Source organism: Canis aureus, chromosome 29 (assembly GCF_053574225.1).
Source record: "Canis aureus isolate CA01 chromosome 29, VMU_Caureus_v.1.0, whole genome shotgun sequence".
NCBI classification, from domain to species: domain Eukaryota; kingdom Metazoa; phylum Chordata; class Mammalia; order Carnivora; family Canidae; genus Canis; species Canis aureus.
This window is the reverse complement of record NC_135639.1, coordinates 21,264,536-21,291,275: the sequence shown is the minus strand read 5'-3', so window position 1 is coordinate 21,291,275 and position 26,740 is coordinate 21,264,536. Positions and strand designations below refer to the sequence as shown.

The following is a 26,740-nucleotide window of genomic DNA, read 5'->3' as shown; positions in this document are numbered from 1 at the left end:
GGTGGAAGAGTCTAGAATAGAGATAACAATGATAGTTATAAGATTTTCTGAGCTATTAGTGAATAATGAGTATTATTGCAAGTGTTTTTCATATTCTACACTTACATATGATACCTTAACTACCTAAGCTAGTGACAATTGCTTACTCAATTTTGAGAGAATTGACACCATAATAGCAAGATAATTACTTAGGGCCAAACAGCTAGTAAATAGTGTAGCTGGGGTTCAAACTTAGTCTGTCTGACTTCAGGTCTCCAGCAACTCCATCCCACAAAGGGTGAGCTTTTTGCCTTTCAGCTCCTGCAGCACCTGCCACCTGGGCCACTCATTAGGCACCTATAGGAATCCCCTTCTGTTAGATCTCATTCTCTGCATATGTTCCATCTTACCAGCTGGCTTTGAAGCTACTAACAGACAGGGCTACAATGTAAACATCTTTGTATTCCCCAAAGCTTCTAGCAAATCCTCATGTCTATCATTAGTGCTAAAGAAAACTCTTCAGAATGGCACAAACCAACCTAAGCTCACTGTAAAATCTCCTGTATTTCTATGATCTGCAAAAGGAAAGAAACAGGAGTAAAAGCAACTGTATTTAAATATTTAACATGAATTAATTGCTATGCTAATTTCTTTATCCATTAACTCAAGCAATTCTCATGACAACCAGGAAAGGTTGGCATTATTGTCCTTTTTAAACATATTAAAAAAAAAAAAAAACCTGAAACCTACAGAGGTAATGTAACACCATAAAGACACAAAGCTAGACAATGATGAGGCTGATGCATGAATGTCCATGAAATACATATAAACACTGATTTCTTTTTTTTATCAAGATTTTATTTATTCATTCATGACAGAGAGAGGGAGAGGCAGAGACACAGGCAGAGGGAGAAGCAAGCTCCATGCAGGGAGGCCAATGTGGGGCTCGATCCTGGGACTTCGAGATCACATCCTGAGCCAAAGGCAGATGCTCAACCACTGAGCCACCCAGGCATCCCTAAACATTGATTTCTTAAGTGATAACTCACCCGCTCTCTCTTAGGCTACACCTTCCTTGAAGAACAAACAACTTCCTTTGTCATTTTTTTCTGGAGTCTGGAGGTACTGAAGACTAAAGACATGTGAAGGGCTACACTCAGTTTATTCCATGCAGCATAGAACCTCTAGACCAGAACATTGAGCAAGCCCCAGACCCAGCTAAAGATCAAAGGAGAGAGCATGATAGATTGCAAGAAAGTCTTGATCTTACTCCAAGAACTTGGTTACCTGGGCTCCTCACAGCAAGAACCTGCCTTTCTTGCTCTTTCAAAGGTGAAAAGGTCATGAATGATGAAAGAAGATGCAGCACTCATTGCCAAATGAAACAGCAGGAGCTGGCGTAGCCAAGAGCTATTTCATTAATAGCATCCACTCTTTAAGACTTATTAACCCTTCCATAACTAAAAAGAGGTTTTTACCTCTTAGGTGGATGTGTCTTCTTCAACCCTCTCATCACCTCTTAAGACAAGTTATTTGTATTTTACACAGGGTTACTTAGCCTCCCAAAGAGACCCATTCACCTTGAATCTATTTAACAAGTTATAATATACCCTAACAAGGTGTTTATAATAAAAAAATTAATGTATATTAATTGCTAGCCATCATGAATTATGGCACATATTAAAATGATTTCTAGAGTTCAGTCTTAGGCAATTTCCCATTTTTATCCCCACAAACTTGCTGTAAAAGGTAAACTTTATATCTCTTGCTATCGGATTACAAAGGTTCAGAGACTAGGATTCATTTGAAAAATATTGCATGGTTTTAAATGGTATCCATGATGCTTGAATTCAAGTCAAGTTTCATTAATATCATTTTATCATATTCCATTCCATCACTCCATTGTGCTTCTGTTAAGCAACAGGAATTAGCATCATAGTGCTTTAGAGTTCACAAATCTACTTCATATCTGTAATCTAATTTTATCCTAGCAAGCAAGAATGTCAAGCAGTGGTATCTTTTACAGATTAAGAAACTGAGGCTCAACGCAGTAAGCTATTTGCCTGAGGGATCATGGAAAGTTAATGGCTGAGTCAGAGTCAGTAGCTTCTCTGAAGGATATTCTAGCATGGCTCCTTCTACTGCACCATGAAGGCTGTCAATAATCAAAAGTCTATTTAATATGTGCTTCTGTTCTCTCTGGTTCTTAAAATAAATGTATTGTCAATCAAGAAGGCAAATTGGAGGTGCTTGGAAGTCAAGAGAGTAGCAAAGGGGAAGGTGACAGTATTGGGCTTTCCTGTACCAGGTGATACAGAACAGCATGTAAGCAGCTGGCCTGTGGCTTCAGGGCCCCTATGATGTAAACTTGACGGTTCATTGCAAAGGTGCTATATGATACAATGTTGACCCACTATGAATGAGGGAGCCTTGGGCATCCTTTTTTCTGATCTGTAAACTGGAATACCAGTAGTACCTACTTTATGGAGTAGAGGTGCTGACTGACATGATGCTTAGAAGGCACTTAGCATAGTGCTTAGCACAGGAGTGAGGGATCTCTACCCATGGAAGTGTTGATAGCTTTGAGGCTAGGAGGAAAGAAGAGACAGGGACTGGAAACTGGAAATGTGTTCTGCTTTTTTCTCAATATGAATCCCAGTAGATCAAATTTATCTTAATTCCCTTACTCTTTCCTTAACAAAGCTCCTGACAACCCTCAAGGCATCTGCCATAGAAATTAGCTCATTGAATTTTCACAGCCAGTCTGTAAGAGATAAACCATGAAGGAAGAAGGTGTCTGAGAGGGAGAGAGACTTGCTCATGGTTACATCTTGAATATCTGGTAGATCAGAGGCCAGGAATCACCTCTTTCATCTCATTATTCCCTTGCTGGTGGCCTGTCCTTGGATCCCGTGGCAAGCAAAGCCAAGCAACAAATCTGACCTTCAGAAAGACACCAAAGGACATTCACCCATCTCCCATACAAAGTGTGACTTCCCTATGACAGTGCAGATGCAGGGGAGCTCCCTGAAACCCTAGGCTTGCCTGGGTAATTCCTGTCTACAGTATGCTCAAACTTACCTCCACATCTCAATTCCACCATTAATCCAGAATGCAACCTTGTGTTTGGTTTCCCTCTGATTTTCAAAACAAAAGGAATCTGGAACATCCAAAGGATCTACTCATTGTTCCTTAAATATATCTGCCAGTTCCAAATGATATACTCTTGTTCAGTCTATTTCCTAAGTCTAAAATATCATCTTCTTCATTCTCTTACTGGCCAAATTATACCTCCTATAAAGTCAAACTTCAATGTTTCCTCATCCATGAATCCTCCCATATATTTACCAGGCCTTTCTTCCTCTGAATTTGACCATTTATTTGCAGTTTTTGATGTTGGAGATATTATCATCTCTGTCATTTTGTTATGCTGGTAACTGAGCCATAGAGAGGTTAAGTAAATTGCATAGATGTACACAGCTGGTAAAATGATGAAGTCAGGCTTTTGTTCCAGGAAGTCTGATGGTAATCTCACATTCTCAACTATCACTTCATGTTGTTTTCCAGAATTTGTTTGGTATGTGATTCCCTGACATACATGGAAAAGTGTTTTGGTGCTGATAACAATGACGGCTGCTAATAACAGTAACTTGTGAGAAGCCAAGAAGGAAAGCCATTCTCACCTCTAGTTCCAGGAAGTGAACTGTCTCTAAAAACAGAATTTCTAATACAGTGTAGATTCTACATACCTACAATAAAAGAGGAAAAAATAGCAAGAGATTTATGGTAATTACAAGTCAAATGTTGGCTATTGGTTTGTTCTTCTCTTTAAAATGCATCTTTTGGTCTCGTTGCCATCTATAAGAGCTGAAAACCCTCTTCTGTCAGTATAAACACTTGCACCTTGCAAACATGCAAAGACTTAAGAGATCTCAGTGGAATTTCATTTTCCATGGCAGCTCACTTCTAAGCATAATTGGCCAGCTGGTGCATTTCCCCAGAGTATGCCTAAAACATATATTTCTTACCTGTAATGAAAATACCACTTGTCCTTTTATTCTCATTCAAAACAAAACAAAACAAAAAATAAAAACAAACAAAAAACAGGTGAGATAGCCCATCTTTAAGAAGAAAGAAATGGGAAAGACCATTCTATTTAAAGTGAAATATGCTTTTGAATCATAGAGCACCTATTTCTCCTCCAAACAAATATTTCTTTTTTTTTAATTTTTTATTTATTTATGATAGTCACAGAGAAAGAGAGAGAGAGAGGCAGAGACACAGGCAGAGGGAGAAGCAGGCCCCATGCACCGGGAGCCCGACGTGGGATTCGATCCCGTGTCTCCAGGATCGCGCCCTGGGCCAAAGGCAGGCACCAAACCGCTGCGCCACCCAGGGATCCCGCAAACAAATATTTCTGTATGGAATGTCCAGGTCCTGGGCCCGTGTGTAGATCAGGCTTTGTTTATTTTTTTAATCACTTGGAAGTTTCTATATCATTTTGGAATATTTGGAATTCAAAGTGTTGTTAAAAGGAGAGACATTATAATTTCTAGACACTTTTACTAAAAGATTAAAATGTTCTTCTTCTACTAATTAATTAGTCTTTCATGCAACCCCGGACAGGTCATAGTAACCCAGCTTTCAGAATGGGTGTGACTTGAAAAAAAAAAAAGTAACCAATTCAGTATATTTCATACAGCAAGACTCAGTTAGACATGGTCAAAGTAGCAATCATACTCTCAACTCCTTCAATCATATATATTTGCATACAGAATAAAGGCAAATAAGTGTAAGCCAAATGGAGTTATATCTCATGATTCTCAAAATGCATGATCTTCTCCAGAGTTATCCAATATTTATGATCTCAGACTCACTAGGAAAGATTTTAGTTTGGAAAAGTACTGTCTCTAGGATTTTGATATCACAAGCTGTGGGATGGGACCTAGAAATCTATAGCTATAAGCAAAGTTCAGCTGAGATGATTAGCCAGTCTTAAATGTCATTGATGTAAGCCATGTGAAATTCATCCCAACTAACCCAGCCCACCTGAAGAAGGCTCTCCAGTGAATAAATAGCACTGACTAGGCAAGAAGGGGTAGGTGATTTCAGTTTTATTTCTTGTTTGGAAGCTAGTGTGTGTGTGTCACGGGTTTTGGATAAGTCACTTCATCATTCTGTTTCTTCCTTGTAAAAGGGTTGGATGACCTTTCTAGTTCTAGAATCTTGTGATAAAAGGCAGTTTGAAACAAAAGATGCAAGTATTTTGGCCAATTCTATTACCCCTTTCCCTTTGCCATCTTTTTCCATTCAAAAAGCCAAGCCCACAGCCACCCTAAGACTCCCTCTGCTCTTAAGAGGAGCCTGACTCAAGAAGGCTACACAAATCAAGAGATGCAAATACTATATGTAACAGACTTCCCTACATTCACATCACAATGACAAAGCCCTTTTCTAGTGAGTGGAGGAAATGGTCTGGATTTGTCAGGGGAAAAGAGAGAAACTGGGGAATTTTCAATATACATTCACCCTAAAACAGCCCTGCTGAAAAATCTTAGATTTTTTGGGAAGGGTTCTTTTGCATATTTTCTATTGGTAATCTTTAGCGTTTTTTGTAAAAAGAATTACAGTTGTGTACTAAACAGCAAAAACAACCTAAATGTGCATCTGTCAGAGTATAAAATGGCAGTAGAAAAATCTTGAAATCAAGTGGAACTTTTCTTTCTGGGTAAATCTTTAGTAAAAGATAAGGGTATTGGTCGTAGGGCCAGGAATGTTATCTGTTTAAATAAGTGTTTTTCCAAATCTGTTTCATAGGCTATTAGCATAATTCTCTGCAGATGCTCCTAGAAAAAAATTCAGTTTTTAGCATAAAAATTTGGAAAATTCATAAAGCTCCATAATGCCCATTAAAATAAAGATACTGGTAAGTCCAGCAGTTAGAACAAAATACATACTTGCTAAACTTGATTGTAGAAATGCATCTCTTCAAAAAAAAATTTATCAAGCACCTACACAACTAGCCTTCTGTGGAAAACAGGTTGCCCCTTATAATTGTTTTTGTACGCTGCACAACTGCAAAATGCTCAGGGTTGCACTTAACCTTGTAGTCGTCACAACTATGTGTAGCTTTTATTTTATTTTTTTATTTTATTATTTTATTTTATTTTATTTTATTTTATTTTATTTTATTTTATTTTATTTTATTTTATTTTATTTTATTTTATGTGTAGCTTTTAAATCATCATTTGTTTGTTTTTGGCAGATGGCAAGAAGGAATGCCATTCCTGGAGGTAAGGATACATTTGTCTGCCAGTCATGGTAATTTACCTTGTATGGTAGAAGGGTGAGGAAAATCCTTTTTTAAACCAACTGGAGTTTGTTGCTTTCACAGGGGCAGGGCAAGCGTGGGTATTACGTCTCCTTATGATAGTTATTTTGGTTGCTAAACTGAATTGTATTCTTCCGGCATTTGTAAAAGATGTATCATTCTTTAAATGAACATTAGAGTCAGATGATCTTGGATATCCCATATTTTCAGCTGTAGATATTTCATTTTATTCTGAATTTAGTTAAGACTAATGCCTATCCTCTATGACGTGGGACAATAAGCATTCCAAACATCCAGCTCTCTATTCCTGCAGGAGATTAGGACTCCTGGAATCAAGTAGCCTCATGGGTTCAGTTACCAGTAAGATTTGGATCTTGTAATATTTGGAGCAGTGGAAGGGTAGGCCATGCTTTATATTCTAAAGCTGACTCTGCAATCCATATAATGTTGGATATATAAATGTCATTTGTTCTAACCTGATTTCTTCATGTGGAAAATGGATGTCCTCATGTCTGCTACGTGAAGATCAAATACATTGAATGGCATAAATATAGAAGAACTTTGTAGACCCAAACGAATTCCTAAATTACTAGTTAGGTAACTGCCAATTATTGAAGTATCGCTTCCCAGCTGGAGCTGGTCTCATGTCACATTTCTGGTTTGCCAGCTGCCTCCTGTTAAATTTTACTGATAAGGCACAGTAATGGGAGACTAGAAAGTTGGAGAAAGTAAAAGGGGTTTGTTGTCTCTTATCATTTTGCTTCTTGTTTTTATTTTCTCTTAGTGTGGGTGTATGCATGCATGTGTGCTTTCTGGTCTCTTAGCAAGACCTTAGCAAAGTTTGTTCATCCCACTCAGAGCAACTTACTCCAGTACCTTTTTTTTTTTTTTTTTTTGACAGTTGCTTGGAAAGACTCTAACACTATTTTAACCTTTCCTCCGCTTTTGTGCCACTGCTGCCATTTGCCTGGGTATCTTCCCCTCTTACCTCATGTCCATCTGTCAGTTCCTTAACTATTCTTTATGGCACAGTTTCGAACTTAAGACACTTTCTCAGACTTCCTTAATAAAAATCAATTAATCTTTCTCACTGTATAGTATTTGTATGTTTGGCTTCTACAGATCCATAGTTGTCCCTCTTAAAATATTTAAAGAAAGACTTAAAGAAAGACTTCTTTAAATCCAAGCAGAGAAGTGTTTAGAGTTGCTATATTTAACTCCTAAATGTAGGAGTTAGAGTAAAACTTTTCAATATCATGTTTTCAGCATTTTACCTTTCTCTTTAGACATCTACCATAGCAATCTTATTAAAACTGTTTTAGTCATAACCCATGGCTGGAGGAACCCCAAACTAAAAACTGGTGCTCATTGTCTCTGAACTATGGACTGGGGATATTAGCTGCTTATGAGGCCAATTAATCCGTGTATCACACAGTCCTCCTTACTGGAAAATATCAACAGAATTTGTAATCCATTGCAACAAACTTGCTATTTCTCCAGTGATTTTTTTTTTACCTTAATAAATGGCATTCTTCATCTTGATGATAAAATTAATGAGTTCAGACATTTTTTTCCCCTTCCTCTATCATTCAAAGCTGCTAAATCACTGCTGGGTTACAACCTCAGGAGTTTGCTGGGTGAAATCTGAGCGACTTAAAAATGAGACAAACCACCTCAGATTGGTAGGTTACAGCTTTAATAAGCAAGGAAACTTCCTTCTGAGGCTTGCTTTGGACAGTGACAAGATAAGTAGATCTTTCCACCTACCCACCAGAATTATGAAAGTACATGGAAGGGCTTTAACTAGGTTTAGTAATGTGTTCAGTCCAAGTAGTCTCAAAACCACCTTATTATCTGAAGGCTGCATCCTCGAAATGGCAGCCAGTATGAAGATAGTAGGCCAGACCTACACTGCCAAGAGGACAAGAGAGATGTGAGAAGCCTCAATTTCCCAGGTACAGCTCAGTGGTCAACTGATGGCTAGGTCCTTTTGATAACCTCTTCCAAAAGGAAACCAACTCTATTCTTGGTATTTTTTTAAGAAGGGAGAAATAACCTATCAGAAAGATTTAAGAGGGACACCTGGGTGGCTCAGCAGCTCAGCATCTGCCTTTGGTCAGGGCATGATCCCAGGGTCCTGGCATTGAGTCCCACATCATGCTACCTGCATGGAGTCTGTTTCTCCCTCTGCCTGTGTCTCTCATGAATAAATAAATAAAATCTTTAAAAAAATTTAAGAGCCATTAACCACAGGCAATGAGATACTTTGTATTCTAATTTGAAGAAGCCAACTGTTCTTTTTAAAAAGATCTTATTTAAGATTTTGAACACTGACCAGGTATAAATGATTCTAAGAAATGGTCTATTATTTTGGTTATAATGATAAGGTTTGAAAATAAATGCTTAGAGATAGAATTATTAATAGATGATATGATATAATGTCTGATTTGCTTTAATATAACCTCATGGTGGGGTAGGAAACTAGCTGGGGATATAGATTATAAGATATTTAGAAATATTAGCTGCTTGACATTCCCAGTCATAATTACCTTATTTCTCCCCATTTCCACTGCTCAACTCTTAACTATAATCTTAAAATAGATCTGAACTGCTCTCAGGGTCAAGTATGTCCCTCCCAGTTTATTCTGAACATCACAGTTAGATATTCTTCTGAAAACATAAACTTGATCCCACTCCCCTACTTAAAATTCTCTAACGTAAGGTTCAAATTCTTTGGCACAGTTTAGAAAAGCATTTATCTGGCTTCTCATTGACTTATCTATTACCAATCTACACTTTATTCTTATAAACACCTAGAATTTTCATTTCAATGAACTTCTCATGATCTTGTATCTCCTTTCCTATCAACTTCTCAACTCAACTCAAGCCATTCCTGACTACTTTTATTTTTTTTTCAACATGTATTTTATGCTATTCCATTGACTGCTATAATTTGCCTCCTTGCCACTCTGGGTTTTTTTTTTTTTCAAATTTTTATTTAAATTAAGTTAGTTAACATTAAGTATATTGTTTTCAGTAATATAACTTGGTGATTCATCACTTACATATAACACCCAGTACTCATCATAACAAGTGTCTTCTTTATTACCCATTACCCGTTTAGCCCATCCCCAGCCCATTCCCTTCCATCACCCTGTTTTCTATCCTTAACAGTCTCTTAAAGCTTGTTTCCTTCCCCACCCAATGTATTCATCTACTTTGTTTTTTTTTTAATTCCAAATGAGTAAAATCATATAGTATCTTTTTCTGGTTTCTTTTGCTTAGCATAATACACTCTAGCTCCATCCACATCTTTGTAAATGGCAAGATTTCATTCTTTTTGGTGGCTGAGTGGTATTCTAGTGTGTGTGTGTGTGTGTGTGTGTGTGTGTACATACATGTATGTACCACATATTTACCATTCAACAGTCAATGGACATTTGGGTTCTTTCCATAGTTTGGCTATTGTTCATAATGCTGCTATAAATATTGGGGTGCATGTACTCCTTCAAATCTGTATTACTGTATCCTTTCTGTAAATACCTGGTAGTGTAATTCCTGGGCCATAGGGTAGCTCTATTTTTAGCTTTTTGAGGAACCTCCATACTGTTTTCCAGAGTGACAGTACCAGTTTGCATTCCTATCAACAACAGTACCCCTTTCTCTGCATCCTTACCAACATCGGTTGTTTCATAAGTTGTTAATTTTAGCCATTCTGACAGGTGTGAATGTGGTTTTGATTTGTATTCCTCTGATGGTCAGTGATATTGAGCATCTTTTCATGTGCCTGTTAGCCATCTGTATGTGTTTTTTGGAAAAATGTCTATTCACATCTTCTGCCAATTTCTTAACTGGATTATTTATTTTATTGGTTGTTGAATTTAATAAGGTCTATATAGACTTTGGAATACTAACCTCTTATCAGATGTCATTTGCAAATATCTTCTCCCATTCCATAGACTGCCTTTTAGTTTTGTTGATTGTTTCCTTCACCAGGCAGCAGCTTTTTAGCTTGATGAAGTCCCAAAAGTTCATGTTTGCTTTTGTTTTCCTTGTCTCCCATGATGAGTCTGATAAGAGGTTGCTATGGCCAAGGTCAAAGAGGTTGCTGCTTATGTTCTCCTCTAGAATTTTGATGATTTCCTGTATCACATTTAGGACTTATATCCATTTCAAATTTATTTTTGCATATGGTGTAAGAAAGAGGTCCCAGTTTCATTCTTCTGCATGTTGCTGTCCAATTTTCCCAACACCATTTGTTGAAGAGATTATCTTTTCCACCAGATATTCTTTCCTGCTTAGTTGAATATTAGTTGACTGTATAGTTGTGGGTCCATTTCTGGGCTCTCTGTTCTGTTCCATTGATCTATGTGTCTGTTTTTGTGTCAGTACTATACTGTCTTGATGACCACAGCCTTATAAGGTATAGCTTGAACTCTGGAATTGTGATGCTTCCAACTTTTGCTTTTCTTTTCTAGGATTACTCTGGCTATTTGATGTCTTTTTGTGGTTCCATACAAATTTTAGGACTGATCTCTATAAAAAGTGCTAGTGTTATTTTGATAGAGATTGCATTGTATGTGTAGATTGCTTTGGGTAACATAGACATTTTAACACTGTATGTTCTTTTAATACATGAGCATGGAATATTTTCCCATTTCTTTATGTAAATGTATTTCTTTATATAAAACAAAAGCTTTGTTTTTTCCCCATTGAGGATGATATTAGCTATGTCTTTCATATGTGGCCTTGTTGACCTATGTTCTATCTATATCTACTTTGTTGAGTTTTTTTTTTTTTAATCAAGAATGGAGGTTGAACTTTGTCAAATGCTTTTTCTTCATCTATTGAGAGAGAATATGGTTCTTATCCTTTTATTAATGTGATATAGCACATTGATTTGTAGATATTGAACCATCTTTGCAACCCAGGAATATATCCCACTTGGTTGTGGAATAATACTTTTAATGTACTATTGGGTTCTATTTGTTCTATCTTGAATATTTGCATCCATGTTCATCAGGGATATTGGTCTGTAATTCTTTTTAGTGGTGTCTTTGTCTGATTTTGGATCAAGGTAATGCTGGCCTTGTAGAAGGAGTTTGGAAGTTATCCTTCCATTTCTTTTTTTTTTTCTTTTCTTTTCTTTTCTTTTCTTTTCTTTTCTTTTCTTTCTTTTCTTTTTTTTTTTTTTTTTAACAGTTTGAGAAGAATAGTTTTAATTCTTCTTTACACATCTGGTAAAATTTCCCTGAGAAGCCATCTGGCCCTGGACTTTTTTTGGGAGATTTTTGACTACTGATTGAATTTCTTTGAAAAATGGGTCCGTTCAGGTTTTCTATTTCTTCCTGTTTTCACTTTTGGTAGTTATATGTTTCTAGGAATTTATCCATTTCTTCCAGATTGGCTAATTTGTTGGCACACAATTGCTCACAATAATCTCTTATGATGTTTTTGTATTTCTGTGGTGTTCATTGTAATCTCCCCTCTTTCATTAGTGATTTTATGTATTTAAGTCCTTTTTTCTTTTTGATAAGTCTGGATAGGGGTTTTTCAAATTTATTAATTCTTTCGAAGAACCAACTCTTAATTTCATTTGTTTTACTGGGTTGTTTGTTTCCATATCATTTATTTCCTCTCTAATTTTTATTTCACTTCTTCTGGTTCTAGGATTTATTTGCAGTCCCTTTTATGGCTCCTTGAGGAGTAAGGTTAGGTTTTGTATTTGAGACTGTCCTTGCTTTTTGAGGTAGATCTTTACTGCAGGAATCATCACCTTTGCTGCATTCCAAAGATTTTGATCTGTTATGTTTCATTTTCATTTTCTTCCATGTATCCATTCCCATTAGACTAGAGATATTAAAGAGGTCATAATCCATTTGCCAGATCCTATTAGTTTGTAGATGTTTCATATACCTCTGTGTTGAGTAGAATCTGAGACTTTATATAGGCTCAATGAAGGGAGAATCTCCCATGAATAATTTGTAATGCCTTCAAAGAAAAAAAAAAAGAGGTGGATAAATGCCTGTCTTTGCAGTCACTAACCTACATTTAAAAGTAAGGTCTGTGTTTCACCCATGACTTTTTAATTTTAACCTTAAAACTACATAATGAACAATTAAGTTCGTTAAATCTTTGCCTAAGCTCTCAAATAAATGGCTGAAACTAGATTAATTCAGGTCTATAATTTTGGATCCAATTCATATTCCTTTCTGTGGAAAGAAAAAAAAAACTGCAATGACCTGTATTCTTTGAATTAAACTGATTGCCAGGAGTATCTTAGAGTATCCAAACAGTACTCTATAAAAACAGAGGATGTAAGACCTGGTTCCCGCCCTCAAGGGCTAGAAATCTTTTTGAAATGTGACATAATTTCTTTCCAGTTCATGTTTTAAGTGCTAAACTATGTTCTATATTCATAACCATCTGGGAAAAGCCAATTAGAAGAACTTGAGAATTGATGTCTTTTATTTTTACCTTCTTTCATGTTGGCCATATCTTAGCCTTGCTTCTCTGCCAAGGATGAAATGATTTGCAACTTCCATCCTGTCTTGGGATGGTGTTGACTTAACATTCCGATTTTTAGTTCCTTCTGAGTTTATATTACCTTATGAATTCAACTTTTGTGCCTACACTGAATGTATGACTTTATGGACTATTCAGCTTCCACTTGTAATTGTTAATGTGGGGGTAAGAGTCTTATGTAGCTTTCCACACTCTAAGTAAAAGCAGAATAACTCTGGTTTCATCATTTTTCCTCCATTGTGAATAATAGGCCTGAGATCCTGGTGATGAGGATAGAAAGACTGGAACTCTCTCATGAAGAGTAGAGTATTTAAAACAAATGTCTTTCTCTTAAAATACAAGACTTAGTATATAATAATCTGGTCTATTTCTAGTGATTCTTCATTTCATTAGAGAAAAGGCAGTAACTTTGCACACAGAGTGCCACATCCAGTTGTGGTAGTTCCACTCTTGACTTTTGTTTTAAACGGTCCCCTAAAGCTCAGGAGAAATATGTAGAATTTCAAGTCACTTGGTATGTATTCAAATCTTGATCTGCTTTCTTATCCTGTCCCCACTTAACTTTATAAACTTAGGAAAATTACTTATACAGGGTCATAGTATTCATCTAGAATGGAAGACTATTCTTTCAACAAGATTGTTAAGAGTATTAGATGCTATAACATGTGATGTAAAAATAGGTGCTTAAAAATATTAAGGGAGGTGATACTGATGGCCACAATGAAGACAATTATGTCAGTGGTGGTGGACATGTTACTGAGAAGTAACTACAGCTCCAGGTTCTCCATCTGTCTATTTAAATTCAGCACAGATATGTGGGTCAACTTCTGCATACCTCTGTTGCGAGTATAACCAGTATACCTTATGTTATACCTTACTTAACTATGTTGTGTACCTATGCTGGGGAATAGCAACAAACTCTGTTATTTATAGTCTGTTCTAATTTAAATGTTTAATCAAATCAGTTAAAATAGGGAAAACCTTTATTAGGGAGCCTGACACATAGTATGCTACATACCCGTTAGCTACTCTTATATGCTTAACTAAAAATAGCAATACTATTTTATACAAGTATTCTACTATATAGACTAGGCCCCACTCACTCTCTGTATACTGTATATACTCTGAACTGCATACTACCTCTAGGTCTTAATTGTTTCTTATTTGACCAAGTTTCTATAGCTTACATTAGCATTTTTTGGTATGTACTCATTTTCTTCTTAGAATCTAAGGTATAGAATTTATATCATCTAAACAATACATAGAACTATGTAGCTTTTACTATCCTGAACCAAAATAATGTCTTAAACTCATTTAATTCTTTCTTAATTCTGCCTGGCTCTCTACCTTGACAGTTAAAACCTATGCCATGGAGCTAGCTCTATCTAAACTTATCCCTCTACATTCCAACATACTGCATGGTCTTAGTTCTTTTTATAATTTTTTTAGAGTTTGTTTATTTGAGAGAGAGTGAGAGAGAGCATGAGCAGTGGGAGGGGCAGAGAGGGAGGGAGAAGCAGGCTCTCTCTGCTGAGCAGGGAGCCAGGGAGCCCAATGAGGGGCTTGATCTGGGAACTCTAGATCATGATCTGAGCCAAAGACGCTTAACCAACTGAGCCACCTGGGTGCCCCATGGTCTTAGTTCTATCCATTATGATATATTTATTCTTCCTCAATTTTTCAAAGACTTGTAACTTTAACTTTTTGGTTCATTTTTCTTTCTACTCAGTATAGGAAGTCTCAACACTCTTGCTATGGCTATAACAGCTTTCCCTCTTGACTATGATTTGAATGTTTTTCCAGCTTCTATGGAACAATTTTATTTCCTATAGAGTGACCTCCATTCTTTATAGGATTGTCATGTAAAAGGGGGGCTATGTGTGGACTCCTGCTTCTTAGCAGACTTAAATCTTAACCAGGAACTGTGGTGAGCACTTACATGGGTTATTGTGTTTAATCTTTACTCCAGCCACTGAAGTTGATAGTAAAATCCAAATTTGATAGGGGGAGATCATAGTTGAACTATAAAGGGCCATATAACTAATAGTAAATGTGGAATTTAGATGCAGGGAAGGGGATTCTCTAACTAGATGGATTCCCATCTAATTATATAAAGTTGTATCTTATTCACCATATCTTAACACAAGTTTAACTTTCTAGTATTAATCTAAGTGCTCTGAGATCTGGGGTAGATCCTATGTCCCCTGCATATTACTTTGAGATCTAGTATAAAACAAATCCTAGGTGTGCTAAAATTCCATTGAAAGAGCAATATTGAACAGAATGGACATTTGAGGAATTAGAGAAGTCCTAGACCAGTGAGATCACTCCACAGTGACACAAATTTTAGGACCATGGAGACAAGACAGGATTTTTAAGTCCTGATCCTAAGTACTAAGTTACCATGTGTCTCTTATTGATTTCCTGTATAAAATATCTGTGGTTGAGAGGAGGCTAAACAGGCATTTAAATGGCCATTAAGGTTGAATAATGTGTGCTCTATATTTAATTCATGAGAATGTAAACCCAAGAAATTTGCACAAAAAAAAGGTCAAACTTCACATTCTCCAAATAGTTCCTTTGAGCTCCAAGTAAGGAAGAGATATTTTAGAAGGAGTGTACTCTTCACCTTATTGTTAATAAATAAATCACCAGTAGTTACATATTAAACATCTGACTGTAATCCCATAGATATCCAAAGCTGTTTTGTCTCTGGTCCACTCACCCTTGGCATCTAAGCTACTACAATAACTGCGTACTTAATTGCTTAGCAAGTAATGGTAAAGATTTTGCTTACTACTCAAAAATGATCACAGGCATGTTTTCCTTGATACTCTGACTGCCATAGTATAGTTAAAAGAAGTGAGTTTTACCATCTTGACAGCCTGTGAAACCAAAACTAAAGGATACTAATGGCTTTGAGAGAACCTATGTAATCCTTGATAACATAATTATACTGTCAGTTTTTTGGCTGTCTCAATAACTAAATACTGAAGGGGGAGAAAGGGGGGAGGGGAGAGAGGGGAAGGGAGAGAGGATTTTTACTTTTAAAAAAATAACCTACAACATGTTGTCTTAGTAGGACTTCTTTCAATGTAATCATTTTGATTTACTTTACCTATGGTTCATACTTCTTGCTGAGTAGAATTCAGTATTTAGAACATGGAGGCCATAATTGGTTTGGGACTACTACAAACAATGGAGCTATGCAGTTTGTATAAGTCTATGTGGGCACAGGTTTTCAATCCTCTGAGTAGTTATTTGGAGTTATAGTTGCTAGGTCATATAGTAGAGATCTGTATTATATTTTAAGAAAATATCTGCTTGTTGAAGAGGTTGTACCATCTTACATTTCCACTGTATGAGGATTCTGGTTTCACCATATGCAAAATATTTGGTCTTTTGTACTTAATTTTGACCTTTTAATATTTTTATTTTTTATAGGTAATAGTATTACATTGTAGTTACAAGTTAATTTCCAAATCTTCACTATAGTCAATAAAATTGATAGCAACTAAAGATATTGAACATCAAGTCTTATATTTATTTGCCATTAACACAGTTTTCTTTCTTTTGTCAGCTCAGTTTTTGGCTCATTTTTTCATTTGACAATTATCGAGTTATTTATTTCATTATGTATTCTAGATAAAACTCCTAGATTTGCAAACATTTTCTGAGTTTGTGGATTGCTTTCTTCATCCTAATAGTGCCCTTTGAAGAGAATTTCTGCATTTTGATGAAGTACAATTATATTTTTATGGACTATATATTAATATCTAAAACTTCCGTTTCATGTATAATTTCAAGCTTTCTCCTAGATTTTCCTACAGAAGACTTACAACTTTTGAGTTGGCACTTAAAGCCATAATTTAATAATTTAATTCTTACAAAGCTTGAAATTCACTGAACTCTTTTTTAAAGTATGGATATCTAGCTTTTCCAGCACTATTATAGAAAACTATCCTTTATCCATTTAATTTCCCTTTTTTTATTTTTTTAAAGATTCTATTTATGAGAGAGAGAGATTGAGAGGCAGAGACACAGGCAGAGGGAGAATCAGGCTCCATGCAGGGGGCCCGACGTGGGACTCGATCCCGGGTCTCCAGGATCAGGCCCTGGGGCAATGGTGACGCTAAACCGCTGAGCCACCCGGGCTGCCCTAATTTCCTTTTCAATTTACTTTTATTGAAGACCAATATATGGGCCTCTTTCTGAATTCTCTTCTGTCCCTTTGATCTACTGGTCTATTTTCCCCTTCTATACTTTAAAAATCATTTTAAAGCTCTAGTAATCAAAGTCAGGCAACAGATCTTTGCATTTCATTTTTTCAAAGTTGTGACTTTTCTAAGTTCTTTGTATTTTTATACTTTTAGACTCAGCTTGTAATGTTTTTCTTGTAGAAATTGTTTGTAGTGGTGTCAAATCTGTAGACCAACTTTAAGAGAACTGATATTGTAGCACCAATATTGTCCTGTGATCTGTAGGCATGGTATAACTATTCTCAGTAATGTTTTTTTAGATTTCACTATATGAATCTTGCAGATCCTTCCTCATATTGTTCCATATTTTTATATCCTGTTATGAAAGATGCTTTAATTTCCAATAATTGTCTGTATACAGAAACACAATTGAGTTTCAACTTCAGTCCTACATTTGGTTAAACTTAAGTTCACCAAAAAAATTAATAGAAGTAATAGAACTTTCTACAATAACAATTTATCTGCAAATAAAGACTGGTTTTTATTTCTTTAACAATCCAGATGCTCGATTTTTGTTTTTTTCTCTTTTCCCCCTTGCTCCCAGACAGAACCTCTAGTTCAATGGATTGGTAAATGTTCATCTCAACAACTTACGTACTGGGAAAGATCATATGATCCTCTGGTCCTACCCTAGAATCTGGAACACAAGTATTCCAAAGCTGTTCTCTGAGAAGTTATTAAAGAGTTGAGAAGACCACCTTTTTCTACCTTCATCATATTTGGGAGGGGGGATGGGAGTGTGGGAGTGGAGAAACTCTTGCTGTTCTGAAAAAATAGAGGTATGCTAGGATGTGAGATCACCTGGGAGACTAGTCCAAATGAGAGGCAAGGATGGGTTTTGGTGATGGTAGAGACAGATAGAAGCAAACCATCAATGACAAATTAAAGATGTGTGGGACATGGACCCTAGCACAATGCCTGTTATGTAGGTAGAATTCAAATATTTTAAAGTGATATGGAAGAAGGAGGGGAAATAAGAGTGTCAAAGCCAAGTTTCATGCTCTATAAGTATGTGAGAATCCATATTGAACTGTCTCCCTAATTTTGCCTGATCGTATTTAAGATACCTAATGGTGTGTGTGCATGTATTATATATATTTTTTAAGATTTTGTTTTTTATTCAGGAGAGATGCAGAGAGAGAGAGGCAGAGACATAGAGGGAGAAGCAGGCTCCCTCTGGGGAGCCCAATCTGAGACTTGATCCTAGGACTTAATCCTGGGACTCCAGGATCACTCCCTGAGCCAAAGGCAGACAGACACTTAACCACTGAGCCACCTAGGCATCCCACCTAATGGCATATGAAGTGAAATCTAGTTAGTGTGTGTTCTCTTATAAAATTCTGAAGCTTTCATTTGAGCCAATAATACTCTTTATAACCTTTTTCTATATCCTCTAAAAATTTATTTTCCATGTCTTAAGTATAATAATCAGTAACTAGAGACAAATGTATTCTATCTGTAATTAGTATATTAAAGAAAGCAGGTTAAAATGATCCAAGTTCTAAAACTTATCTAAGAAAAGCATTATTTCACCTCATGTATATAGTTTCTTAGACATAGAGGATTAAATTGTGCTGATAAGCTCTAGTGGGTAACTTTAGACTTGATAGCCCTGGGACAGATAAGATAGACTTGATCAACCAGTCTAAAAGAGACCAGATTGATGGGGCTTTCAGCCTGGAATGCTGGCTTCCTGTAGAGTGGTAATATGTCCATAGGTGTGTGTGTATCTGTGTGTGTATGTAAAGCACAATTCACCATGAAAGTAGAAATGCTCTTCAACTGGTAGCCTCATATCTAGTCTCATTGGTCAGAAGTTATATTACATATCGAATATTATGGAAATTAGTACTTTGCCCCTGGAATCCTGCCAGGCAAACAGATTCTGTTGGCAAATCTCCTGAAAAAATCTATTTTCAGAAGCAGCCAAGTACTTATTCCATTTGTTAAATACATCTGTCCTTCTCTTCCCTAAAAGAAGTTTCAGATGAGAGAAAATGTCCTTAACCTAGAATGACTGTAAAAATAGTGGAGTCTGTACTGATAATGTTGTCACTAAGGAAATAGGTGCTCAAAAATAGAGCAATAGCCCTAAGAATAGAGGACAATGAAAGGACTTGCCCAAGGTATTATGAGTGAAAGTGGTGATAAAACACAAATAACAATCTGAAATTTCAAGCTTTTTGCACTTGACCATCTAACAGAATCCAACTGACCATCCAACAAAATCTCCATTAACTAGAATTTTTAGAGACTGATATCATGGAAATGGCTTTGTACTTAGGCAATCCAAATTTTCTGAGGATAGTTGACATACCATGTTGCTTCAATTTCAGGTCTACAACAGTGATTGACAAGTCTATATCTTATGCTATGCTCACCATAAGTGTAGCTACCATCTGTCATCTTACAGAGTTAATATAGTATTGTTAACTACATTCCCTATGTTGTACCTTTTATTCATGTGACTCATTCACTCCCTAACTGGAAGCTTGGGTTTCCCACTCTTCTTCACATATTATGCATGTCCCCCCAGCCCTCCTTCTCTCTGGCAGCTATCAGTTTGTTCTCTGTATTTATAGGTCTGCGTCTGGTTTGTGTTTGCTTATTCATTTGGTTTTTAGATGACTGCTATAAGTAGAATCATACAGTATTTGTCTGTCCCAGTCCGATTTCACTTAGCATAATACCCTGTAGATCTACCCTGTTGCCAAAAATGGCAAGATGCTATCCCTTTGTATGGCTACATAATATTCCATTGTACATATACCATATCTTCAGTATCTATTTGTCAATTAGTGGAGACTTAGGGAAACAACCTATCTTGGCTATTGTAAATAACACTTCAGTAAACATAGGAGTGCATAGATCTTTTCAAGTTAGTGTTTTCATTTTCTTTGGGTAAATATTCAGTAGTGGAATTAGTAGATCATATGGTATTTCTATGATCTTTTTTGAGGAAATTCCATATTTTTTCCATATCAGCTGTATTAACATATTACTACCAACAGTGCATGAGAGTTCCTTTTCATCTGACATGAGCCATAGCAATATTTTTCTATACAGGTCTCCTAAGGCAATGGTAATAAGAAAAATAAACTATGAAGATGACATTAAAATAGCTTCTACACAGTGAAGGAAGCCAACTAAACAGAAAGGTAACTCACTTAATGGGAGAACATACTAGCAAATGATATATCTGATAAGGGAATAATACTTAAAATGTATAAATAACTTATACAACTCAACACAAAAAGCAATCTGATTAAAAGATGGGAAGAGGACCTAAATAGGCATCGTTTTTTAAATTTTCTAAATAAGACCTACAGATGGTTAATAGATGCTCAATATCACCAATTATGAGAATCTAAATCAAAACCATGATGAGGTATCCCCTCACACCTATTAGAATGGCTAGAATCAATAAGTCAGGGAATAACAAGTGTACTGGACATTTTTGCAGGTTAATTTTATAATAGAATATATTGAACAGTTAGGTATCCAAACACTTATTAGCTGTGTAGAACAAAATATTAGCTATGCAGAACAAAAGGTGGTGGAAGGGCAGAGTTTGGCAGAAGGACCTGAAAAATTATCAGTCTTTCCAATAGTCTGGCAGCCTAATGGGGTACAAGAGCAAAGATCACATTTAAGGATTTCCATGTGGGGTGAAACTGGGTGAACCATTAGATAACGTTTTTGCAAAAAAAAAAAAAAAAGATAATGTTTTTCTTAGTCACTGTCTAGTGTCTTCCCAGTAAGTTTTATTAATTGTCCAAGGTCACTTTACAAATAATTTGACCTCAACTCAAAAACTAAAATGAATCTTAAGGAAACAACTACAGGCTCTAGGTATTATGCTCCTTGTGTCTGTCTGACTTGTCCTTGTTTGAAGAGGAATTTAGATAATATATCTTGATACTGTCCACAGGTGTGTCATGATGCTAGTATATACTATGAGTGAGTGTTGTTTAGAATTATGAATTGATGTAAGCCTGACTATTTTTCCCACAAAGAAAATAAACTCCCTCCAATTACTCTACTTGTTTTCATATAAAATATAAGGAACAAAAAACTGAAACTAACAAAAACTAATAGTGGAAGGTTACCTGAAGTTGAAGGCACTCAACCAAGGCAGAGAATTTAATTTCTCATAATGGAAAGATAACATCATTCAGTTAGCTGCTGAATTTCTTTCCATTTTAAATGGGAGTGAAAAAAAAAAAAAACAAGTAGTTGTGGAATGTAACAGAATGGACACTAGAAAGACATCACAAAGTCCAACCCAATGCTTAATTCACATTCTGCCTTCTTTTGTGACTCCAGGTTAACCCTTGACTCACTTCATTTTCTCAGGAACTATTTGGTCTAAGGTTTAAATGAATATCATTAAAAAATAAGACATCAAAAACCAAAAATGAAAACAAAACCCTTTCATAGTAATTAAGTTGGTAGGGATGTTTGGAAATAGGACCAAAGGGGTTTTAAAGATTTTGTAGGTAACTTTATTTTCTTCATCTCAATGCCAATTACATGGGTATATTCACTGGAAAATTCATTATTAGTTATTTATTTATTTACTTTTCTATTTGTATGCAATACTTAAAAAAACCTATTAAAATAAAATCTAAAAGCCACCTCAAATCTTTATTAAGCAGAAGATCAAATGGCGATACATTTCTATCTATCATGATTCCTAATCATATTTGTAGGAGTTACCAAAGTCGGGTGAAAAACAACTGTGGAGGGTTGGGGTGGAGTAGTAAGCACAACATTAAATCAGTACGGGCCGTTCTAGATCATTAATTCTTATTTAAAAGATCACCTAACATGTGCTTTTCCTTTGAAATATGGCCTGAATACTTCATTGTTACTTAAACTGTGCTCTGAGGTATTATGTCTTTAATAAACTTAAGTTATGAGGCATTAGTTGAAGTCTATAGTTATCCAGACCTTACAATATTAGCAGCTGTATTACCTGTAGTGCTAATATTCTATAGTGCAATGAGAAAGGATATTACGTTTGTTAAGATCTAGGCAGAGTATAGCATATGAATTGGATTGCAACTCAGCCTATTAAATTAAAACAGATCACACTTAGATAAATGCAGTCCTTTGCCATTAAACTGAACATTAGGTTATTAATGGAAGCTGTATTGGAAATGGAAGAATTCTAAATAATTAAAAATTAGGAAGAAGGAATTCCTATGCTTTGGACAGTAAACTTTTATGGCTTTAGGTCATGCAATAATAGTAGAGATGGAGATCCATTAAAAGTATGGTGACCTTATGTCCCTGCTCTTGGACACCAGAGTAACTGAGGGCCTTGAAGGTATAGTGCTTTGAGTAAGACTGACTGCAAACATCAGTGTAAATGTCAATACCCAAAAGGCTATTGGTGTTGGAAAATCATAATTTTATAAAATAAGGACTCATAAGAGTAAGTTGCACAACCATTTTGGAGAGTTGTCTGGAAAACATGAATAAAATTGGAATTTGCATGGGCTAGAACTCAGCATTTCCACTCCTACATGTACTTGACATCCATCTGCTTATCAAACATCAGACATGTGTACAAATGTTCACCACAGAATTGTGGTAATAGTGAAAATTTGATAATGACCTAAATCCCGTTAATTTAAGAATGGAAAAACCCATTATATATTCATAAGAAGGAATACTAAAAAATAAGTGGCACTAAATGAGTTAGATGTGCATCAACATCAGTTTATCTCAAGCATATTTATGGGTGAAAAAGCAATTTGGAGACTAGAAACAGTATTTTCTAAAGTCTAAAAAGATAGGAATATTGTAGGTTATGTGAAAATCCATACATGAATAGAAAAGATAGAAATAAATGTGAATTACAAGTATTAGATTCATTATGACAATTACCTATGAGTAATTGAAGGAGAGTACACAGGTTTTTAATATGGTGGTGGGTTCAGTTACTTATTGTATTTGTCATTGTTACGTTTTCTGTATCAGAAATATAAGAAACTGGAAGAAAAATTCTGGAATTTTGTAACTATTTAATCTTAAATTCATTTGTTGAGCATTTGTGTAGCTTCTACTTGGGGGAGGCCATCATCTAGTTAGAGCCTCTGAAAGAAATAGAAGAATAATGACCCATCCTCCTTTTCCTTTGAAGAACGTATGTTCAGTTGGGAGTATAAAATCATTAGAAATTTGGGTATTTAATAATACCCAAAATATTCAGTAAGCTTTTTTTTTTTTTTAAACAGACTTTATTTTCAGAGCAGTTTCAGGTTCACAGCAAATTTGAGCAAAAGATATGGAAAGTTCCCATATATCTTCAGCCTTTGTGCTTGTACCTCCTCTCCTACTACCCACATTATGCACCAGAATGGTATATTTGTTAACATCCATGAGTCTATATTGACATGCCATCACCCTTCATCCATAGTTTACATTAGATTTCATTCCTGCATTTTACAAACATATAATTATATCCACAGTTGTCGTTTCATAAAGACATTATAGTTTCACTGTAATCCTCTGATATACCTGTTCATCCCTTCCCTCCACCATCATATCTGGCAACTATTGATCTTTTTTACTGTCTCCTTAGTTCTACCTTCACCAAAGTATCATATAGTTAGAATCCTACAGTATATAGGCTTTTCAGATTGACTTCCTTCTCTCAGTAATCTTCACTTAATATTCCTCAATGTCTTTACATGGCTTGAGAGCCCATTTTTTTCAATTCTGCATAGTAATCCATAAAAATCCATAAGCAACTCAGTTTGTTTATCCACTCACCTAATCAAGGACTTTGTGGTAGGTTCAAGCTTCGGCAATTACAAATTACGTTTACTACAAATATCCGTGTTCAGGTTCTGTGTGGATATAATTTTTCAACTTGGATAAATACCAAGGAATATGATTACTAGATCTTATGGTAAAAATATTTTAATTTTGTAGGAACCACTTTTTTCCAAAGTGGCTAGACTATTCTTGCTGTCCCACCAGCAATGAATGGGGATTTCTGTTTTTCCACCTTTTTTCCACCATTTGGTGTTTTCAGACTTCAGATTTGGGCTATTCAAAAAAGTAGACAGTGATATCTTACTGTGTTTTAATTTGTAATACCCTAATAATATGAGATGATAATTTTTCATCAGTATTAAAATATATAATATATAAATATATATTTATACATTATAATAAAATATTTATAAAATTTATAAAGTATTTTAGATTTATTTATTTAAGAGAGAGAGGCGCAGAGACACAGGCAGAGGGAGAAGCAGGCTCCCTGTGGGAAGCCTGATGGGGGACTCAAACCCAGGACACCAGGGTTATGACCTGAGCTGAAGGCGGATGCTCAACCACTGAGCCACCCAAGCACCCTTTTGTTCACTTTTAAGGAAGTTATTTTTTTGAGTTCTGGAGATTTGGGGTATATCTTTGTATATTTTTAATAATCTTCCACAAGTTATATCTTCGGTAAAGATTTCTCCTACTCTGTGTTTTATCTTCTCATTATCTTGATTTTTTATTGTTGTTTTTGTTTGACATAGTTTTAAATTTTAAAGCAGTCCAGATTATCAGTGATTTATTTCAAGGATCACACCATTGGTTTGTATCTAAAAAGTCATTGTCCTATGCGAGGTCATCTAGATTCTGTCATGTTATCTTTAGAAATTTTAAAGTGACCTGTTTTTCATTTAGGCCAGTGACCTATTTTAAGTTTACTTTTTTTGTGAAAAGTATATCTATGTCTAGATTCTACTTTTGTCATGAGAAGATCTACTTGTTCCACCAGTGTGTGTTGAAAGATCATCTTAACTCCATTGTGTTGCCTTTGTTTAGTTCTCAAGGATGAGTTGGCTACATTTATGTGGCTCTATTTGTGTGCTCTATATGCTGTTTTATCGATCTACTTGTGTATTATTTTGCCAATATCACTCTCATAATTATTAATGTTCTGTAATAACTGCTGAAGTTAGGTAGTGTTAGTCATCTTTGTTCTTACACATTAATATTGAGTTGGTTATTCTGGATCTTTTGCTTCTCTACATAAATGTTATATATGCAGTTTGTTGATATGCACAAAATAATGTTCGATAATTTTGATTTAGATTGCATTGAATCTATAGGTTAAGTTAGGAAGAACTGATGTCTTTGTTCATGTATAGAAAGATTCAGTGTTACAAAGAATCTCTTTATATTTGATCACTTTTGTAGTTTTACTCCTATAGATCTTGTACATTTTTTGCTAGATTTATGGCTAAATACTTCATTTTTAGGGGTGCTAATGTTTTTTTTTTCTAAATTTTAAAGTTCACTTGTTTGTTGTTGATATGTGGGGAAACAACTGACTCTTAAAAATTAACCTTGTATCTTGCAACCCTGCTGTAATCATTAGTTCCAGAAGTTCTTGGTCCTTCTTTCAGATTTTATACTAGACAATAACATCATCTGCAAACAGTTTTATTTTTTTCCTTTGTGAATTTTTATAGTTTTTGTTATCTTCTTTTACTGCATTAACTAGGACTTCTAGTACAATGATCAAAGTTATGTTGTGAGGTGATATCTTGCCATCATTGTGATCTCAGCAGAAAAGCTTCTAGATTCTCACCATTAAATATAATGTTAGTCATAGGTCTTTGTAGATATCCTTTATCATGTTGAAGATCTCTATTTTTAGTTTTTGGGGAGGTTTTTTTTATCATGAGTGGCTGTTTTTATTTTTGTCAAGTACTTTTTCTGCATCTATTGATATGATCATGCAATTGTTCTTATTTTTTTAACATGTTGATGTGGTAGAGGGTATTGATTCTCCACCCCACCCCTGGAACCAGCCCTGCATACCTGAAAAACTCATTTGGTCATTGTAACTTTTTTTTTCCTCTTTTTTTTAGATTTCATTTACTTGAGAGAGAGCATGATCAAGAGGAGAGAAAGAGAGAAAGTGCGCACATGAATGGAATAAGGCCATAGGGAGAAGCAGACTCCTCTCTGAGCAGACAGCCCAACATGGGACCCAATCCCAGGACCCTGGGATCATGACCTGAGCCAAAGACAGAGGCTTAACCAACTGAACCACCCAGGAGCCCTGGCATATAACCTTCTATACATTGTTGTGAAGAAGGTATATTTAGCTCTTTGGATATAAGTGTATAGATGTCAATTTTATCCATTGACTTCTAATGTGGAGTTTAATTATGGTCCTAACTTTCTGGCTGCAAGATCTACTCATTTCTGATAGCTGACATGTCCAAATATAATAGAATTTCAGGAAAAATAAATATGCCTACTATCAGTTTTTGCCTCATGTAGTTTGATGCTCTCTTGTTAGCAATCCTTAATGTGTGTGTGACTGTTTTACTGGAGGATTGACTCCTTTTTTTTTTGTTTGTTTAATGCAATACCCTTCTTTGTCCCTGACAACTTTCTGTTCCATTATGTTGGCTCTAGCTGAAATTAATGTAACTTTTTTGAGTTAATAGGGTATATTTTTATTTTCCTTTTAAAAATATTTAAAAATTAAAATGAGTTTCTAAGACATCATGCAGTTGCCTTGTTTTTTATCTACTCTGAAAATATTTTTAATTGATATATTTACATGATCTTTAGATTAACTGACAACGTTGGATTATAGGATCTGCTATATTTGCTA

At 35.5% G+C, this 26,740-nt stretch overlaps 1 long non-coding RNA gene across 1 annotated transcript in view; it reads left to right on the top strand.

Annotated features, from left to right (window-relative positions):
* Positions 1–26,383, top strand: part of LOC144300801 (uncharacterized) — a 39,341-nt gene extending 12,958 nt beyond the window's left edge. Inside the window, exon 2 of the long non-coding RNA XR_013367585.1 lies at positions 25,983–26,383. This is a non-coding gene — a long non-coding RNA (uncharacterized LOC144300801). The remainder of the gene's footprint in view (positions 1–25,982) is intronic.
* Positions 26,384–26,740: the final 357 nt, after the last annotated feature.